General features: G+C 47.0%; 1 protein-coding gene across 11 annotated transcripts in view; it reads left to right on the top strand.

The window, feature by feature from the left end:
* The first annotated feature begins 2,538 nt into the window (after window positions 1-2,538).
* The window catches only part of GTDC1 (glycosyltransferase like domain containing 1), a 252,240-nt gene continuing 236,762 nt past the window's right edge, over window positions 2,539-18,016 (top strand). For 9 of the 11 annotated variants that reach the window (XM_064154596.1, XM_064154638.1, XM_064154593.1 and 6 more), the window contains exons 1-3: window positions 2,539-2,596; window positions 5,850-5,919; window positions 14,901-14,981. The gene's annotated coding sequence lies outside the window, so the exon portion shown is untranslated. Of the gene's footprint in view, window positions 2,617-5,849; window positions 5,920-14,900; window positions 14,982-18,016 lie in introns of all 11 variants that reach the window. The other 2 variants (XM_064154583.1, XM_064154576.1) reach the window with 2 other exon arrangements.

Here is an 18,016-nt window from a genome sequence, read left to right as displayed (position 1 = left end):
TACCCCCAGGGAGGAGATGTGAGTTTGGTCTATATGCAAGGGGACAACCTCTGTAGACACTTAAAGCTCTCTAGCTCTTAACAGGTTATTTTAACCTAGAGCTTCACATGACCTGATGTGTTTATGAACTGCAGGGTGCCTGACCACATGAAGAATTGTCCAGCAGACTCTGTGCTGGTCTGAGTCATGGTGCTCTATGAGAAACTATGTTCTGGAGAAGAGAAGGCATCCAGGAGACTTTATAGCACCCTTCCAGTATGTGATGGGGGCTACAGGAAGGCTGTGGAGGGGCTACTGACAAGGTCTTGTCATGACAGAACAAGGGGTAACGGGTTTAAACTGCAAGAGGGGAGATTGAAACTAGATGTTAGGAAAGGGTTCTCTGCAGTGAGGGTGGTGAGACATTGGCACAGGTTGCCCAGGGAGGTTGTGGCTGCTCCCTCCCTGGAGGTGTTCAAGGCCAGGCTGGATGAGGCCTTGAGTGACCTGTTTTTGCGGGAGGTGTCCCTGCCTATGGCAGGGGGTTGGAACTGGCTGATCCTTGAGTTCCCTTCCAACCTAAATCATTCTATGATTCTATGTTCACAGTGCAGACTTCACTCTTAGCATTATTCCTTCTGGGAAACAGGCAAAAGAGAAAAAAAAAAGGAAACTCTTACAGCAGCAAGACTGGGTGCAGGACATAAGAGTGATTTGGCATGAAAAAAGTTAAGGGGCTCATTAGAGGCAAAGTTATTTGGCCAAGCAAACAGTTAATCCCTGTCACAGAGAGGTAACAGAGTTGCCAGTCTTGAACTCTAAATTAGAGGCACTCTCTGAGCACCAGAGAAGTGACTCTTTTTTGCAGCTTCCTCAGTACCATCCGTCTACCATAATGGGGTGGGCTTTTTCTTTCTCTAAATTCTGGGCTCCGACTAATTACTGGCAGGAAGTGCCTATTTTTATGCCATTAGTATGCAAATGAGTGGGAAGCAGAAAAAATATTCTAAAGGAACTGTTACAATATCTGTCCACAGATTACTGGCCAATTAGAACATGGGATTAGAGGCTGCGAGACCCTCGAAGAGCATGGCCAAAGGCTTTCTGCTTGGGTGCCTCAAGCCCTGTTTCAATGGGCACTGTATATACACGGCCCTTTTCCTGGAAAAAAAAGGTGGGGGGGGGGGGGGGAAGTGGAAGCTTAAATTGCCTGCTTACAAATGAGCACTTCTAACTTGAGAAACGAATGCCTTCACTTCCTCACCTCAAGTTTCCTATCCATAAACCGGGGACAACACAGCCTGTTTGTGATCCAGCACACGCCGGGGCAACATCAGCCGGACTGAAGCTTCCCCCTCACCCTACCTGACAACACCTAAAAAACCCAAATCTTGTGTTTATAGAAAAAAGTTATTTGAGTGATGTTAAAAAGATTTTTTTTCAAGTGTTGTCACTTCTGCCTAGGTAAAACAAACAAACAACAGGAAGAACTTGTGAGCCTTCTGACACCTTGGCATTCCAATAGCTTGATAGCAGCAGGAATTCAGAGGTGTGGGAGAGTGGCAAACAACTTTTCCAAGCTTCCTGAACCTTGGCAATGGTGAAACAAAACGCTGCATTATCCCAAGGGTGTTTCTCATGCAAATCAGCCTTCTCACTCTTTCAAAACCACCGATTAGCCAGAGGAGAAAAATACATAATTCCTCAAGTCTTGATGATTCTCACAGCTGTAGTCCTTGGAAGTGTTGCTTTATCACCGCACTAAATATTACTCATTTGGACTTCCCATGGAAGAAAGGTTTCTGTCTCCATCCCAAAGATAACACCTCTCTGAATGGAGTCAGCGTGACAAACGTTCTCCCCGAGAACCCTCGCTGGAGCGGTCTGTTACGCACCGTGGCCAAAGAGGAACCACAACGCAGGTGGTACCACGAACACCTGCCCAGCCTCCCCCTGGCGCTTCACCACCTCAAAACGCTGATCGGGGAAAAAAACCCACACACCTCCTACGCGTCTACGACTGATAGCAGCCTCTACTTTCCCTCCTATCCTCTGCTTCCCACAGAGAAACATCTAGTTATTTTTTCCCCCTTGGCTCACCTGGTGTGCATCTCCGTGCTACTTATTCCTCCCACCTGCCCCTGCTCCCCAGACTCTTCTAAAGGGCTTCGTCGCTTGCCCAGCAGCTACTACAAGAAACGGTTTGTTTCCCCTCCTATCACTTTCTCCGTTATGTTTTCCTTCTTCTGATTTCCGAGTCCAACACTCGGGCCCCGGTTGGCGGCCGAGCCCCTGTACGCCTGGCGGGGAGGCCTCCGTAGGTACCTAGGAACTGCCTCCTGCACAGAAGGAGCTGCCCAAGAGACACGCGGGGCCGGCCCCTCGCCCCACGGGCTCGGTGGATGCATCGGGCACGGTGGATGCATCGGGCGGCGCCGGGCCCGGAGGCGAGCGGCCGGCGGCAGGGCCCGGCCCCGGAGCGGCGGGCGGAGGAAGGAGGGGGCCCGGCTGGCGGCAGGGGGAGGCTGGCTCTGCGGCGCGCCGAGGGGAGGGAGGGGCCGGGACGCCGGCGCGTCGGTGCCGACGGTCTCCAGGCGGGAGTGAGGAGGAGGAGGAGGTGAGCTCCCTCTGGGTGGGGTAAGGAGCGGGGCCGCCCGAGCCAGGCAGGAGGGAGGGAAGGGGTCAGCGCGGAGCGGCGGGGCGGGCGCTCGGCCCGGGGCGAAGGCCAGCGGTGGCCGGCGCTCCGCAGGAGGGGAAGGCGGGGGGGAGGGCTGGCCCGCCGAGCCCCGCTCCGCTCGGCAGGGAGGGGGAGGCGAGGGGAGCCGGCTCGCTGCCGCCGGACGCGGGGCTGCGCGCTCCGCCTGCCGTGGCTGCCCGGCACCTGCGGCGCGGGCGGCGCTGTGGCGGGCAGCCGTCGTCTTGGCCCCCCCCACTAACATGGCTCCGCGGCCCCTGCGGCCGTCTCCGGAGTGGGGAGCAGCCCGATCTCGTGGTCCCGGTGGCTGCCCCTCGAGTAAGGGAGCCGAGCGGCTGCCAGCGCGGGAAGAGAGCCGCTCCGCAGCCAGCGGCGGCGGCCGGGGAGGAGCTGCAGTCGGCACGCGGTGCCAGCACCCTCGCCGGCGGCCCTGACATGACTGTCCGCGCTTTGACCCCGCGGAGCCGCCGGAGGGGCAGGCAGCGCCTGCAGGCACCCTCCGCCTCCGTCACTCGGCGTCCTCACGGTCAGCCCCCGGGGGAACGCAAGACTCAGGGCCCAGGGTAGGCGGAGAGAGTACCGCGGCCTGGCCGGGCCTGGCTTGGCACAGGTGGCTGCGGGGAAGCTGCTGTCGGGACGTGCCCTGGCCGCCAGGCCTCAGCCCGCTCCTGGTCCCGAGCAGCCCTTCGAGCCTCACAGCGTCTGAAGTGAAAGTGTTCGCCTCAATTTCTAATGGCACTCCTGTTCTACACTTCTTGAAGGCAGTCTGTGCCGGCCCAGGACTGCTTGTAGTAAGCAGTTACAATGTGAGCTGCAGAATTGGAGCCCGCTGTCATTGCAAGTGTCACTACAATGCAGTTAAAACCCTAATGCATATATAAATAGCTCTGCTGGTGAAACTGTCAAGAAAAACTTGTAACCTCTGTGCTTGCATAGTGTCACGTTTTACAGAACAAGGAAAACAGCCATCAGAACACTCCCTGTTTTGCACAACATGTAGATTTCAAGATTGTTTTTATTATTACTTTTCTTTTAAGCTAGAAATGCCACCTGACAGAGCCCTTCAGAGCAGAGGAGCTGCTCGAATACACTTTGCGAACGAACCTCCAACTTCAGCAAAGTGTGTCTCAGCTGAATGAGACTTGGCAGGTCTGCACGAATCTTTTAACACATGACTGTGTGATGATTTGGAGTAGCAGACTGGAGGAAAGAAACCATTCGAGGTGCAAATGCATGCACTTTTTTTAAGAAGCAGAGGGGGGAAAAAAAAAACCTCAACCAACCCAGAGTTTGAAGCTTACTTTTTATGGTTGGATTTTTCTGGTTTCACAAGAAGTGGGTGCACATTACTGTGATTGGAGAGTTTCATCCTGTAGGCAGGTAAAGATGGGCACTGGATTTGAGTATGGTTTATAACAGTGGATTGGCATCATTAAATAGTGCTATTTTATGGGGCTCTGTTAGCTTGGTTCACCTTTAAATCTTAACCATGACAGCCTTTTCATGTAAAGAGCCTCCATACAAAGTACAGTGTTGAATTTTAGTTGGGGCTTTCATAGAATCAGCCTGGTTGGAAGAGACCCCCAAGCTCATCCAGTCCAGCCTAGCACTCAGCCCTATCCAGTCGACCAGACCATGGCACTAAATGTCTCATCCAGGCTTTGCTTGAACACCTCCAGGGACAGTGACTCCACCACCTCCCTGGGCAGCCCATTCCAATGCCAGTCACTCTCTCTGCCAGCAGCTTCCTCCTAACATCCAACATAGACCTGCCCCAGCACGACTTGGGACTGTGTCTCCTTGTTCTGTTGCTGGTTGCCTGGAAGAAGAGCCCAACCCCACCTGGCTACAGCCTCTCTTCAGGTAGTTGTAGACAGCATTCTTCCAGTGAAAATTGCAAACCCATTGCAAAGAGTTTGGTCACCTGCTGTTTGTAGAGGCCAAATAAGATCAGTACTGGTATCAGCTTTCTTAGAAGCACATGGGTGAGCCTCATCTGGGGTTTGTGATGGTTTTGGTGTTACCTGCCCTGCCCCCCCCCCCCCCCCCCCCCCGTAAGAAAATCACCCAGACTAGCCTCAGTCGATCTGGAAATTGAACGAAACTTTGTATTTACAGTTTAGCACAAGCTACAAGCAGATATTTACAATCTATACAGCTACAGACAGAAATATACAAGTTAAAAAGTAATACAGAAACACAGCAGCCCTCCCAGAAACCAGCGTCCCCAGGAGGGGCTCAGCCACTCTTCCACTTTCTTTCCACCCCTCTGCCTTATCCCAGACTTTGCCTTATATTCAAGGTGAGTTTGGAGGGTCAGCCAGGTGAATTAGGAAGCAGAAGGATTAGGCACAGAGGTGGCAGATTAGAGAGAGACAAGTGCAGCCCAAAAGCCAGAGAGACTCCATTATTTATGTTTGTGTTCTTGTTTTTACACATCCTAACAGGCCTATGAGTGAAATAGACATCACCATTGTTTCCTTTTCACAGCCATTAACCCTTCTCACCAAAACATTCTAGCTAGCTTCAAACTAACACAAGGGGGAAAATTCCCACCTTTTTATTCAGCTATAGCAGAGATAAATATTTCATCTTTAATTAACCTTTTTGGGTCTCAGCTGCCTTGGTAATCAAACCCCTATACAGAAGAGGATGACCCTATACAGGTCTCCTTTTGAGACCTGATGTGTTCTTGCTCCATCTCTTTTTTTTTAATTATTATTATCTCTTGCTTCCCCCCCACCCCTGCCTTGTTCTTGCAGGTCCAGGTGTAGCCAAATGCATTGGAAGAATACTTTCTGACATAAGTTTAATTGTTTAGTATCCAGATCATATAGAATCATAACATGGTTTAGGTTGGAAGTGACCTCAAAGCTCAGCCAGTTCCAAGCCCCTGCCATTTCAGGGGCACCTCCCACTAGAACATGTTGCTCAAGGCCTCATCCAGCCTGTCCTTGAACACCTCCAGGGAGGTTGTGGATGACAGAAGCACAAAATGTCATCTGGGCAACTTGTTCCAGCAAGGACAAGTTTTTTAATACAGTGTTGGTATGTTTTGGTTCTGTATGCCTGCCAGATAAGGAAAGGTGAGGTTGTCTCAATATTGCAATACTTGGGTCTTTGCAAAGTCTCTGGAAAATTACCCTAATTAAGATATTTTTTTCTCCTTTGCCAGTTTGGTTGAGTATATTGCTACAAGTGCTTGAAGCATGCAGTAAAGCCCTGTGGAGGAAGAACAGCACATAGTAAGTTGGTCTTGTCCTGCATAGTTGGGTCTGAACAAGGGAAGGCATTTGGCATGTAAGCCACTAATGTTCCAGCAAGCATCTCCTGAATCTCAGACTTTGGGATTTGCCGTGACTTACAAACACCTGTTAATTAATTAACCCTTGTGGAGCTCTCTCCTGCTTTAGGATCAGTATCAAGTGTGACTGGTACCGACGCAAAAGTCATGCCTGTAGCTTGTGAAGTGCCTACATACAGCTGAAACATGTCACTTTTGCTGCTAAGTCACTTAGGCTCTGGTGTAAAATTTATACAACTTCCTTAATGTTGTTTTAAAAGGAAAATATAGACAGATTTTAAAGACCTGTTTGGCTGGGGGCCCATTCTAGAGTGGCCGCTAAAAGTAATAAACTATCCTCAAACGTTTCTGCTCAATAAAATTTGAGAATATGAAAACAAAAATGTCCCTGGTTTAGCTTTTTTGTAAATATTTTCAACACCCTGTGACTGCAGTGTTTGACATTGCCCATAGCTTGAAGAGCCAGAAGCCTTCAGCATGTTAGGCCTCTGACTCCATCTGCAGCACTGACTTCTGCTATTGTTCTGTTTTGACCAAAGCAGTGAAGGTTTGTGGACTCTGACCAGTATTCTGCGCTGGTCAGAGTTTCTAGACAGACACTTCTATAATCAAAACAGCACTTCACCACTGTGCTTTCCTTCTCTCATGGCTCCTGGAGTAAACTGCTTGGGCAAAATCTGAATGGCTGCTAAGCTGTGATCACATCAGGTGCTTCCTTCTGTAGAGGAGTCCAGTTGTTTCAGAGGCATTTGCTGTCTTTAAATTACTTTTTGTGTGTCCAGCTGGAATCTAAATTGGGAAAAAGAAATAAATCATACTGCATTGCCTGGCCTCACAAGATCAGAATATGCTTGTACAGTACAGACCTATATACTTCAGGTTGGGGGAGATATTTCATAGAATCATAGAATGGTTTAGGTTGGAGAGGACCTCAAAGCTCATCCAATTGCAACTCCACACCATAGGCAGGGACACTTCACACTAGAACAGGTCATTTAAAGCCTCATCCAACCTGGTCTTCAACACCTCCAGGGAGGGAACATCCACAACCTCCCTGGGCAACCTGTGCCAGTGTCTCACCACCCTCACTGGAAAAAACTCTTTCCTAACATCTAGTTTGAATCTCTCTTCTTGCAGTTTAAACCCATTACCCATTGTCCTGTCATTACAAGACCTTGTCAGTAGCCCCTCCACAGCTTCCCTGTAGCCCCCTTCAGATACTGGAAGTTTACTATAGGGTCTTCTGGAAGCCTTCTCTTCTCCAGGCTGAAGAGCCCCAACTCTTGTATCCTGTCATAGCAGAGCTGCTGCAGGCCTCTGAGCATCTTTGTGGCCTCTTCTGGACTGGCTCCAACAGTTCCATGTCCTTCTTGTGTTGGGGGCTCCAGAACTGCACACAATACTTCAGGTGAGGGCTGAGGAGAGCAGAGCCAAGGGGCAGAATCCCCTCCCTTGCCCTGATGCCCACACTGCTCTTGCTGCAGCCCAGCACAGGGTTGCTGTCACACTCATACTGCAGACTCATGTTGAGCTTTTCATCAGCCCAGACCCTCAGGTCCTTTTCCTCAGGGTTGCTCTCAGCCATTCTCCACCCAGCCTGGAGTTGTGCTTGGGATTGTGCCCACCCAGATGCAGGGCCTTACACAATTTAAGTGTTTGTCCTAGAGCTGTTCATGAGTGGCTGTTTCACATGGAATATGCCAATATGTGTTGGCTGCAAAGTCTTGTCCAAAGACTTGAGATCTTACCTGGCTAAATAACTGAATTAACTGCTGGTGTTATATTAGTGGCTGACATGCCAGAGCCTTCTCTTGCTCAGGCTAAATTGTGTAGGACAAGATCAGCTCATGATGTGCTGTCCTAAACTACATGCTAAGGAGAAATATGTATGACAAACATGTTGCTGTGTGAACAGAATTCCCTTCTGCTTAAGGAACTGAAATGAAAATATATTTCAGAGTTCAATTTTTAATGATTTTGGTATGAATAATGGAACCATAACTTTGACTGCTGCTGTCACTGAAATTGGTAGTAAAACTCCTTAATGCTGTGTTTGAGGAGTTCTGTGTGGTACTGCTTGAGATGTAAGCCTTTGTGTAGTGGGAGTAGTAGTGAAATTGAGGCAAATGATTTGTTGGCTGCACAGAGAATCTCTCATTGTCTTCAACTAGTTGGATAGTTTACTAATATTTCTAATTAAATAGTATGCAGAAGTGGGGAACCAACTAAATATGTATGCCAGGGTGTTAGGAACTCTTTCAGCAGGCATTTTACCAAAGGCTTTTACTTCCTGTTGGATGTGAGAAATATTCTCTACCAAGTTGGAAAAGCAGGAGAATCATCTTAATCTTTGGTGGCAAGTTGTTAACGAGGGGCTGTGGAGAGGCTGCCTTCTCCTGCCCCTAGCCATCAGTAAACGGTGCAGTTAGCAGCGGTGAAGCGGTGCCCTGGTGCTGTAAGGACACACACCCCGGTGTGAATTTCACTTCTGAACGGATCTGTATCAAAGTATCTCTTAAAACATACACCTTAGCTAGCCATATTGCTGCACGTCAGATGTGAAAGTAAAAATAAATGTGTGAAGCACCAGACACAGAGTATGAAATCTAAATCTGAAAGCCATGTCTCCAAACAGTCTATTATCCTAAATCCTGGACCCTCTATGTATGGGAGCATATCTGTATGCTTTTTTTTTGATCCACAGTATTTCCTGTAGGCAAGAAATCAAAAGATCTTTTCAAGTTATAAATGCCAAGAAGTAGGGAAGCCAGTACTTCAGATTGCTGGTATTTTGTGTGTGAGTAGCTCTTTGATGTCCACATGAGAACTGGAGGAATGTCTGAGATTAACAATGAAGTATGTAAAATTAATGATGAAATGCAGAACTTGCAGGGAAACAAGCAAGGCCAGGCACTAAGTGTGGTTTGTATTTCTTCCCCCTGAATAATTATTTGTTAGGATTAAGACAGAGAAAGAACACAAACAGCTGAGACACATAAATCCCAAAGTAAGTTAGTGCTGTATAGGCAAGTTTGATGTAGCTGTTTCTTTCTGTGTGTGTTTACATATAATCAAACATGCAAAATTTAATACACATGTGATTAGCAGAAGTATTCTCCTTGGCACTTCAGATGCGACTGGATTTAGTATCAGCTTCACACCTTAATTTTGCCCGGTTGCACAAAAATGACTGAAAAAGTGCATGTGAGGTTGACAAAAAAAGAGGAACTTTATCAGTTCTGCATCCAAAAACATCCAGGGAGGGAGCAGCCACAACCTCCCTTGGACCCAGTCTTGAAGGTCTTTTCCAACTGAAATGATTCTATGATCATATGGCTACCTCATTTTGGCAAAGAAGGGCAAGGAGTAGATTGCAGTTTGTTAACAATTTTACAGAGGTCTGTAAGAAAAGACTGGATGAGGCACTTAGTGCCATGATCTAGTTGACTGGACAGGGCTGGGTGATAGGTTGGGCTGGATGATCTTGGAGGTCTCTTCCAACCTGGTTGATTCTATGATTCTCTATGATCAGTACAGTAAATTTGAGTATAACTTTGTGTGCTTTGGGATAAAATGATCCAAAGACACAATAACATCACCTTGTTGGCTTTAGAGAATAAGTTCTTGTCCTGGTCTTGCTTTAAGAAAGCTTTAATAAGAGTTATACTTGTTCTTAAGTCAGTTTTCTTTGTTGTGATTGCAATGTTAAGGCAGGATTTGTGACTGTAGGATAGTGTTGGCCTAATTAGTCATTATTTCTGGCATGCATAAAAACCATTAGCATGCCTTTGTTTTTATTCTCTAGGTCTTTTGTAAAACAAATGGTCATGCAAACCATACACACTCAAAATTCTTCCAGTATTATTTGACTGCTGTTCTGGGGAGTCATTTAGGGTTTTTCTTGACAGCTAAATTTACTAAGGTAGTCTATCCCTGGAAAATTGTATATTTAGGTATATTTAATTGTTTTAAGGAGTAGAATCATAGAATCACTAATGCTGGAGAAGCCCTTTAAGATTGTCAAGTCCAACCATAATCCACCTACCATGACAACTAAATCATGTCCCAAAGCAGCACATCAACAGCTTCTTGAACACCTCCAGGGATGGTGACTCCACCACCTCCCTGGACAGCCTGTTCCAGCCCTTCACCACTCTCTCAGTAAAGAAGTTTTCCTTAATGTCCAATCTCTACCTCCCCTGGCACAACTCAAACTCATTTCCTCTCATCCTGTTGCTGATTACTTGGGAGAGGAGACCAACCCCCACCTCACTCCAACCTCCTTCCAGGTAGCTGTAGAGAGCAATACTACCTACTCTCAGCCTTTACTTCTCTAGACTGAACAATCTTCAGCTGCTCCTTGTATAATGCCCTCCAAACCTCTCACCAGCCTTGTTGCTCTTCTCTGGACGTGCTCCAGGACCTCAGTGTCTTTCCTGCCCTCACCAGGGCTGAATACAGAGGCACCATTGCTTCCCTACTCCTGCTGGACACACTGATTTGTGTCCAGGCCAGGATGCCCATGGCCACCTCCTGGCTCACATTCAACCATCCACCAGCACCCCAAGGTCCTTTGCCACTGGGCTTCTTTCTGGCCACTCTGCCCCAAGCCTGTAGTGTTGCTTGTGGTTGTGACTGAAGTGCAGGACCTGGCACTTGGTTCTGGTTAAAGATCATTGCATTGACCTCAGCTCGTGGATTTAACCTGTCCAGAACTTGGAAGTTTGGAATTGAATATGGCTTTTCTACAAGGGTCTATTCAGGGATTAAGTGCAAAACACTGCAGGGCTTTCTAAAACTGCTAATAGCTATTAGAGGGACTTTCAAAGAGCTGTAGGATTATCTGTGTGATATGCTCACGTTGGGCTGAGTGATGTCTCTTACAGGCTTGGGTTTTTTGTTGGCCTTGTTGAGCTGAATTGCCAGTAATTGGTATTTCACCCAGAAGCGACCCAGGTGACTTAAGGAATTCCAGCACCTTTAGCAGCCCCATGTATGTGGAATGTCCTTTCTAATCAGGATTAAGAGAGGGGGGCATTGAGCACAGGGATGATTGAAAACCTGCCTTCTGAAACAAAATCCACAGGGGCATGTGACACAAATGCTTCTCCATGCCTGTGCCTTGTCATCAGGCCACAGCTTGTGCCTCTCTTAGACATCCTTAACGAGCACAGGACATTGCCGAAGCACAAAACCGCTTTGCACCTTCCTCCTCCTGAAGTCACAGCCCCCAACAGGCGAAGTGCAGCTTCATGGTAGCTGTGACATTACTTTACTGTTCATGCTGTGAATTCCATTCTCTAGTAAAATGAATATTATACTGGCCTTTTAAGTTGGTTGTCAGCGGAGAGTAGGGAAGCTCCACTTGCAGCATCTGTATGCAATCTTGGCGACAAGTAGGACCCTCTGGAAAGCTGTTACTGTTGGGGCAGAACTAATCATTCCATGTGAAATTATATAAGGAGAATTAGCTCTGACTCTACCTCATTTCCTTTCATACCGCTGTGAAAATAAGCTTAGGAACATCAAACCTTCCCTCCTTATTTCTCTAAGTACTTTATTAAATACTTATATTAAGGCTTATTTATTGTAGGTGCTGGGAACAACAATAGCTACCTGGATTTCTAGGTGCTAATGGGATGTGCATGCCTGCTGGGTTTGGTGGTTTTGATTTCCTTGGGACCAGGTTCCCAGGATCAGCCCTGGTTGCCTTTCTCTATACTTGGACTTTATTTCCCGGGTGGATCATTCAGAATCCTTCCTATTTAAGGTAGCATGCTTGATGTGATAGAAAATTGTCAATCACAAGGCTGCCTTGGCTATTTAGGAAAAAAAGAGATATCAAAAGCCTGCTTGGAGCTCTAAGGAGCAGTCAAGTCACCTGCTGATTTGCCTGGCAGGAACCTAAACTTGTACAGCCTTTAGGTTTAGAGAAGAAAACGCAGCTCCCTGGAGGTCATCCTCTCTACACTAAGGCCCTGTGCTGTCTGCATCAGCATGCAGTGTTCATTGTAAAGCCAGGCAGATGGGTATAGATGGTTTCTGACATGTTCATCTTAACCAGGTCTTAAAAACAGTCAAACAGTCAGTGAACATGTGTGTAACCCCTCCATAACCTAATCCATTGTTTAACCATCCCTAGAGGTAGCCTATTTCCTCTAATGCTGTTCTCATTTTTTTCTTAGCCTGTTAAGCTCCTTGGAATTTTCTTTCCTTTTCTTTTTTCCTGCCGAGGCTGTTGCAGTAGTGGGACATGATCATCTCTCTTTTGTACCTGCTCTTAACCTCTTGTGAAGCCTGCACCCTTTTTTCTCACTCATCTATTTTTTCTTGTACTCTTCAAGCCCATTTCCCTTTAACTTTCCCTTAATGCTTAGGGCTTTTTTTTGGTGAGCTTTTTTTGTTTCCCACTTCTGTATATCTAATAACTGAGTCCATCTGAATGTAATGTACAGCCTCAGTCAGTATCAGTGATGCATGGACTAAATCTTAGCAGCTTTTGCTTATGGTGCTCCTGTTAATAGAAATTGCATAGAATCACAGAATGACTCAGGTTAGAAGGAACCTCAGAGATCCTCTACTCCAACCTCCCCACTATGGCCAGGGACACCTCTCAGCTAGACTCAGCTGCTCAAGGCCTCATCCAGCCTGGCCTTAAACATCTCCAAAGGAGAAAGCATCCACAGCCTCCCTGGGAAGCTTATTCCAGAGTCTCACTGAAGTTCCAGTCTAACCCTGCTCTGCCTCAGCTTCAAACCATTCCCTCTTGTCCTGTCTCTAGACACCATTATGCAAAGTCTCTCTACAGCCTTCCTGTAGGATCTCTTCAGCTTTTGGAAGGCAGCAGTAAGGTCCTCGCAGAGTCATCTCCTCTGCAGGCTGAACACCCCCAGCTTCCTCAGCCTGTCCTCGAATCAGAGCTGCTCCAGCCCTTGAATCATCTTTGTGGCCTCCTCTGGACACACTGCCACCAGCTCTGTGTCATCCTTATGCTGGGGACACCAGAATTGGAGGCAGGATTGGAGGTGAGGTCTCAGCAGAGCAGAGCCAAGGGATAAAATCCCCTCTTGCCCTGCTGCCCACACTCCTCTGTGTGCAGCCCAGGATGTGGTTTGTCTCCTGGGCTGCAAGAGCACACTGCTGGCTCATTTTTTACTTTTTCAATCTAGTTAGGTATTAAACCCTCAGTTTTAAGACCTCCTTTTTTTCAATGCTAATTCTGCATCCCAGGAATGTTTTCAGCCCTTCCCAGGTAATTGGAAAACACTGCAGTTATATTGTTCGTGATCCAAATAGTAAATGAAAACATGAAATAAGCCTGCACTGAAAATACTGTCTGTGTTATGATATGAAGTCCAAGAGGAAGAAGCTCATTATAACTGGAGTCTTGCAATGTTTGCCTTGGTGCAGGTCACATTCTATGATTCTGTCATCCACAACCTCCCTGGACAACCTGTGCCAGTGTCTCACCACCCTCGCTGGAAAGAGCTTCTTCCTAACATCCAGTTTCAATCTCCCCTCTGCCAGTTTAAATCCATTACCCCTTGTCCTGTCATTACAGTGAAATGTGGGTTTGTGTTTGTGTCTTTAACTTGGTGTCCTTGCACAAAGGCTTGTTCTTCCATAGCTGCTAGATCAGTGCTTTAAATCAAACACCTCAGTATTTGAAGTCTTGTTTTGTGAGTTGTGTAGAGAAAAGAGGAAGACAAGCAAAGGTATCACTGCCTCAAACCCTTTTCTGTAGTGCTCTTTGCTTGGAAGATAACCTGCAAGTGTTTTTCTCTTATGGCAGTGTTTTAGAACACCTGATGTGATCAGAAGAACTTCATCTCCTTTGCACTATTGTTTCCAAGACCAAAGCAGCTCAAAGATGCTGCAGGAGAGTTGGAAAGTAGCAGGAAGCATGGCTTACAGTTAAGGCAGATGTGATTTCAACATCTGTGCCTAGGAAAGCTGCAGTCTAATCTGCCTTCTGTCTTCAGGATTGCTGGGATTCCAGAAGCAGAGGTGGTGCAGATAAGGCATGTCCTTTGAGGTTTCAAAGTGCTTCTGCTCACATTGTGAAGCTCTTCTTTATTAGGCCCACAGGAAGCACATCTCCTGTAGTGCAGCCAAATTAGTATCGTTATTAAATCCTCCTCAGCCTCTCCAGTGCTGGTGTTACTTGGGAGGAGTAACCTCTATGGTTGTCTCTCCACTGAGTAGCTGAGTGTGTGGCCTCTCCTCGTAACCATGCATGGTAATTTCTGACTCAAAAGCTGTGATGGGGTCCCAAGAACAGTCTGTTGAAAGTTTTCCAGTTTTTTTTTTCCTGCAGTTGAACTCTCCATTGCTGAAATTTGGGACTTGTAACTTCATGAGGACACCACCTAGAATAATGGGAGGAAAGACTTCAAAGCCTTGCCACCAGACTAATTAATTTCCTGTACTGATTCTCCCCTTTGCCAACTGTGTTCTTGCAAAGTTGGTGTTTGACCTTGGTTTATTTCAAGTACAGCAAGCACATTGGTTTTGGTGTGGTGTGAAAGTCTGCATATTCCTCTCTGAGTTGAGAAGATTCTTCCCCTGAAAGGAGGCTGTAGCCAGGTGGGGTTGGGCTCTTCTGCCAGGCAAGCAGCAACAGAACAAGGGGACACAGTCCCAAGTCATGTTGGGGCAGGTATATGTTGGATGTTAGGGGGAAGTTGTTGTCAGAGAGAGTGATTGGCATTGGAATGGGCTGCCCAGGGAGGTGGTGGAGTCGCCATGCCTGGAGGTGTTGAAGCCAAGCCTGGCTGGGGCACTTAGTGCCATGGTCTATTTAATTGGCCAGGGCTGGGTGCTAGGTTGGATTGGATGAGCTTGGGGGTCTCTTCCAACCTGATTGGTTCTGTGATTCTATGATCTCTGACCAGCAGTCACATCTCTCCTTTCTGATCTCAGGCCGCTCCTGCTTACCCTGGGGCTCCCTGCTTGCTGTGCTTCACCTCTGCTGTTGCACCCTGCTCTGGAAGGCAGCACAAGGTGAGATGCTTGCTTTTCTTTCCCATTTCAGCAGAAACCTCTGGCCTGATGTGCAGCATGTGGGAAGAGACAAGCTGGTGGTCTCCCTCTTCTCCAGCTCTCACCTTTCTGAAAGGACAGGAGGAAGATCCCTCTCTGCCCAGTTGGGCAAGCCTGGGGCTTCTGCCTTTCCTGGGCAGTGGGCAGGGAGGGCGAAGTGGGGTAGGAGGAGATTTCAAGAGAGCTCAGGTGCTGTGGGTTTGGGGGAGAATGTTTAGGAAATATTTCTTCACTGAATGAGTTCTCAAACATTGGAACCATCTGCCCAGCACAGGGGTGGAGTCATTGTCCCTGGAGGTGTTCAAGCAGACATGGGCCTGGTGCTTAAGGACATGGTTTAGTGTGGAAATCAACCACACTAGACTCAACTGACTCTGGAAATTGAATGAAGCTTTATATTTACAGCTTAGCATAAGATGCAAGCAGATATTTACAGTATATACAGTTATAGACAGAAATAGACAAGGTAAAAGTAATACAGAAACACAACAGCCCTCCCAGAAACCTGAGTCCTCAACTGCCCTTCCACCTTCTTTCCACCCCTCTACCTTACCCCAGGCATTGCCTTGTGCCCCAAGGAAGAATGCAGGTTGGCCAGGGGGGTTAGGAAGCAAGTGGACTAATCAGAGAGGTGGAGGGTGAGGTTAGAGAGAAATGCAGCCCAGAGCCCAGGCTGTGCCCGAATGCCTTATCTATGTTTTTAGTCTTGTTCTTATACCTCTCAGCAAGCCTATGAGTAAGTAGACATCACCCTTTCACAGCCTATAATCTAGTTCTTCTCACCAAAACATTCTAGCTAGCTTCAGACTGGCACATTTAGTGTTGACCTTTCAGCACTGGGTCAGGGATTGGACTGGATAGTCTTTGGAGTGTCTTTCAGCCAGATGTATTCTGTGGTTGTGTGGACTTCACTTACACGACAGGCAGAGCAGGTACGCTCTGAGGGCGCTCACCAGAGAACCCTTCAGGGAGATCCACTCCTGTAAATCTACAGATAGATTCTGCAGAAGGCACAGCCTGTGAGTAATATATTACAGGAGGAACTGGGTGAGACCTGAAGACAAGTTCCAAATGAGAAAAGCAGGTGGCTTGCATCGTTTCCTCCGCGCTCAGTTTTTATGTTGGTGTCATCCTAACAATACATGACAAATGAAGGTGCTTTTCTCTCCGTGATGTTTAATGTTTGATTACCTGAATATTTATGTGGTTCAGCACTTAGGAATATTTGAAGAGTTTTCTCCTTCACTGGGTTGTATATAGGGTAATTTTGGAAGTTGAGCAGTGTGTTTGATTGCAGGCTCTGCTAAAAGAAGTTCTTCATCGTGTGGACGTATTAATATTGCATTTAAAAACGTAAACTTCAGACATGCAGTTATTAAATTCCATTCAAGATGTGAACTCTGTTCTGTTTTTCTGGCATTAATTATGCAAGTTTGAACTTCTTTAAATGAAATCGAGGTAGGGTTTTTTTATTTGTGTGTAGCTGTTGAAATAAATTTACCAGTACCAGAAAACATTCTGCTAATAAAGGAGGGGATGCCTGGAGTTGGCTCTGCTAACTGAGACAATTTAATTCATCCATCATCAGGGATGATGTTTCTTAGCAACACAAAGTATTTTCACTCGAGGTGCTTTCAGGAACTTTCACATTTCTCTTCAAACATAGCCTTGGTAAAATTTTTCTATGACCTGAAGTTTATCCATCTGTCCTGAAGCTCCCAATGGATGAGGCACTTAGTGCCATGGTCTAGTTGACTGGCTAGGGCTGAGTGCTAGGTTGGACTGGATGAGCTTGGAGGTCTCTTCTAACCTGGTTGATTCAATGATTCTATACTTTTCTATTCCTTCCACTGATCAAATGATCTGATCTCTGTTTTGTTTTGTGGTTGGCTTTTTTGTTTCAGCTTAATAATAACCCAAGTTGACTTAGGGGATCATTTTGCATGTCAGCTTTTTCCAAAGGCTTCTGGGAAATTATTTGTTGCTCTGTGTATAGCAAAGCTTAAAAGTTATTGCAAACGTGTTAAGAGTTTTATTATGAAAGAGATAGAGAGAAATATTGGCTTGGGAACTAACTGAATGCTTTCTGATAGCCACAGCCTCAAGGGGGATGCTTGGATCATTTGTAATAAAAGGCTATCTTTGATATCTCTTGGTGAATTGACTACTGCTCTGCTTGGATCATCATTCCTGAAAAAACTGCCCTGATACACAGTGTTACAGTCCCAAATTGTTTGGGTGTAAGAATTGCCTTAATGGATGGTCAGACTTTTCAGCATTTATTCTGCTAATGCACTCTCTGAAGCCAGAAGCAGCTGTTGATAGATGAAGACTCTACCTCTGTTTCTTGCTGTGTAGGTTTTTGACACGTGTGAAGCTGATTTGGTCAGCATAGCTGCAAGGCCAGAGATGCTGGGTAGATTTTGCTTGCTTAAATTCCTGCAGATGCATAGAGAAGGGGACTTGGGAGTGCTGGTGGATGATAAGCTGGACATGAGTCAACAATGTATGCTTGAAGCCCAGAAGCCAATGGCACACTGGGCTGCATCACAAGAAGCGTGGCCAGCAGGCAGAGAGGAGATTCTGCCAATTCAGTCTGCTCTGGTGAGACCTCCCTCACCTGCAGTACTGAGTCCAGGTCTGCAGCCCTCAGCATGAGGAGGACAAGGGCCAGGCTCAGTCCTGTTCAATATCTTTATTGATGTTCTGGAGCAGGGGATTGAGTCCAGCATCAGTAAGTTTGGAGATGACACCAAGCTAGGAGCAGGTGTGGCTCTGTTAGAGGGTAGGAGAGCCCTGCAGAGGGACCTGGTCAGGCTGGAGGGGTGGGCAGAGGCCAATGGGATGAGACTGAACAAGGCCAAGTGCAGGGTTCTACACTTTGGCAACAACAACCCCAAGCAGCACTACAGGTTGGGGCTGAGGGCAGCCAGGCAGAGAGCGACCTGGGGGTTCTGGTAGAGAGTGGCTGAAGATGAGGCAGCAGTGCCCAGGTG

This window comes from Pogoniulus pusillus, chromosome 2 (genome assembly GCF_015220805.1).
Source record: "Pogoniulus pusillus isolate bPogPus1 chromosome 2, bPogPus1.pri, whole genome shotgun sequence".
NCBI classification, from domain to species: domain Eukaryota; kingdom Metazoa; phylum Chordata; class Aves; order Piciformes; family Lybiidae; genus Pogoniulus; species Pogoniulus pusillus.
Note: the sequence above shows the minus strand (reverse complement) of the source record. Positions and strands in the feature narration are given on the sequence as shown.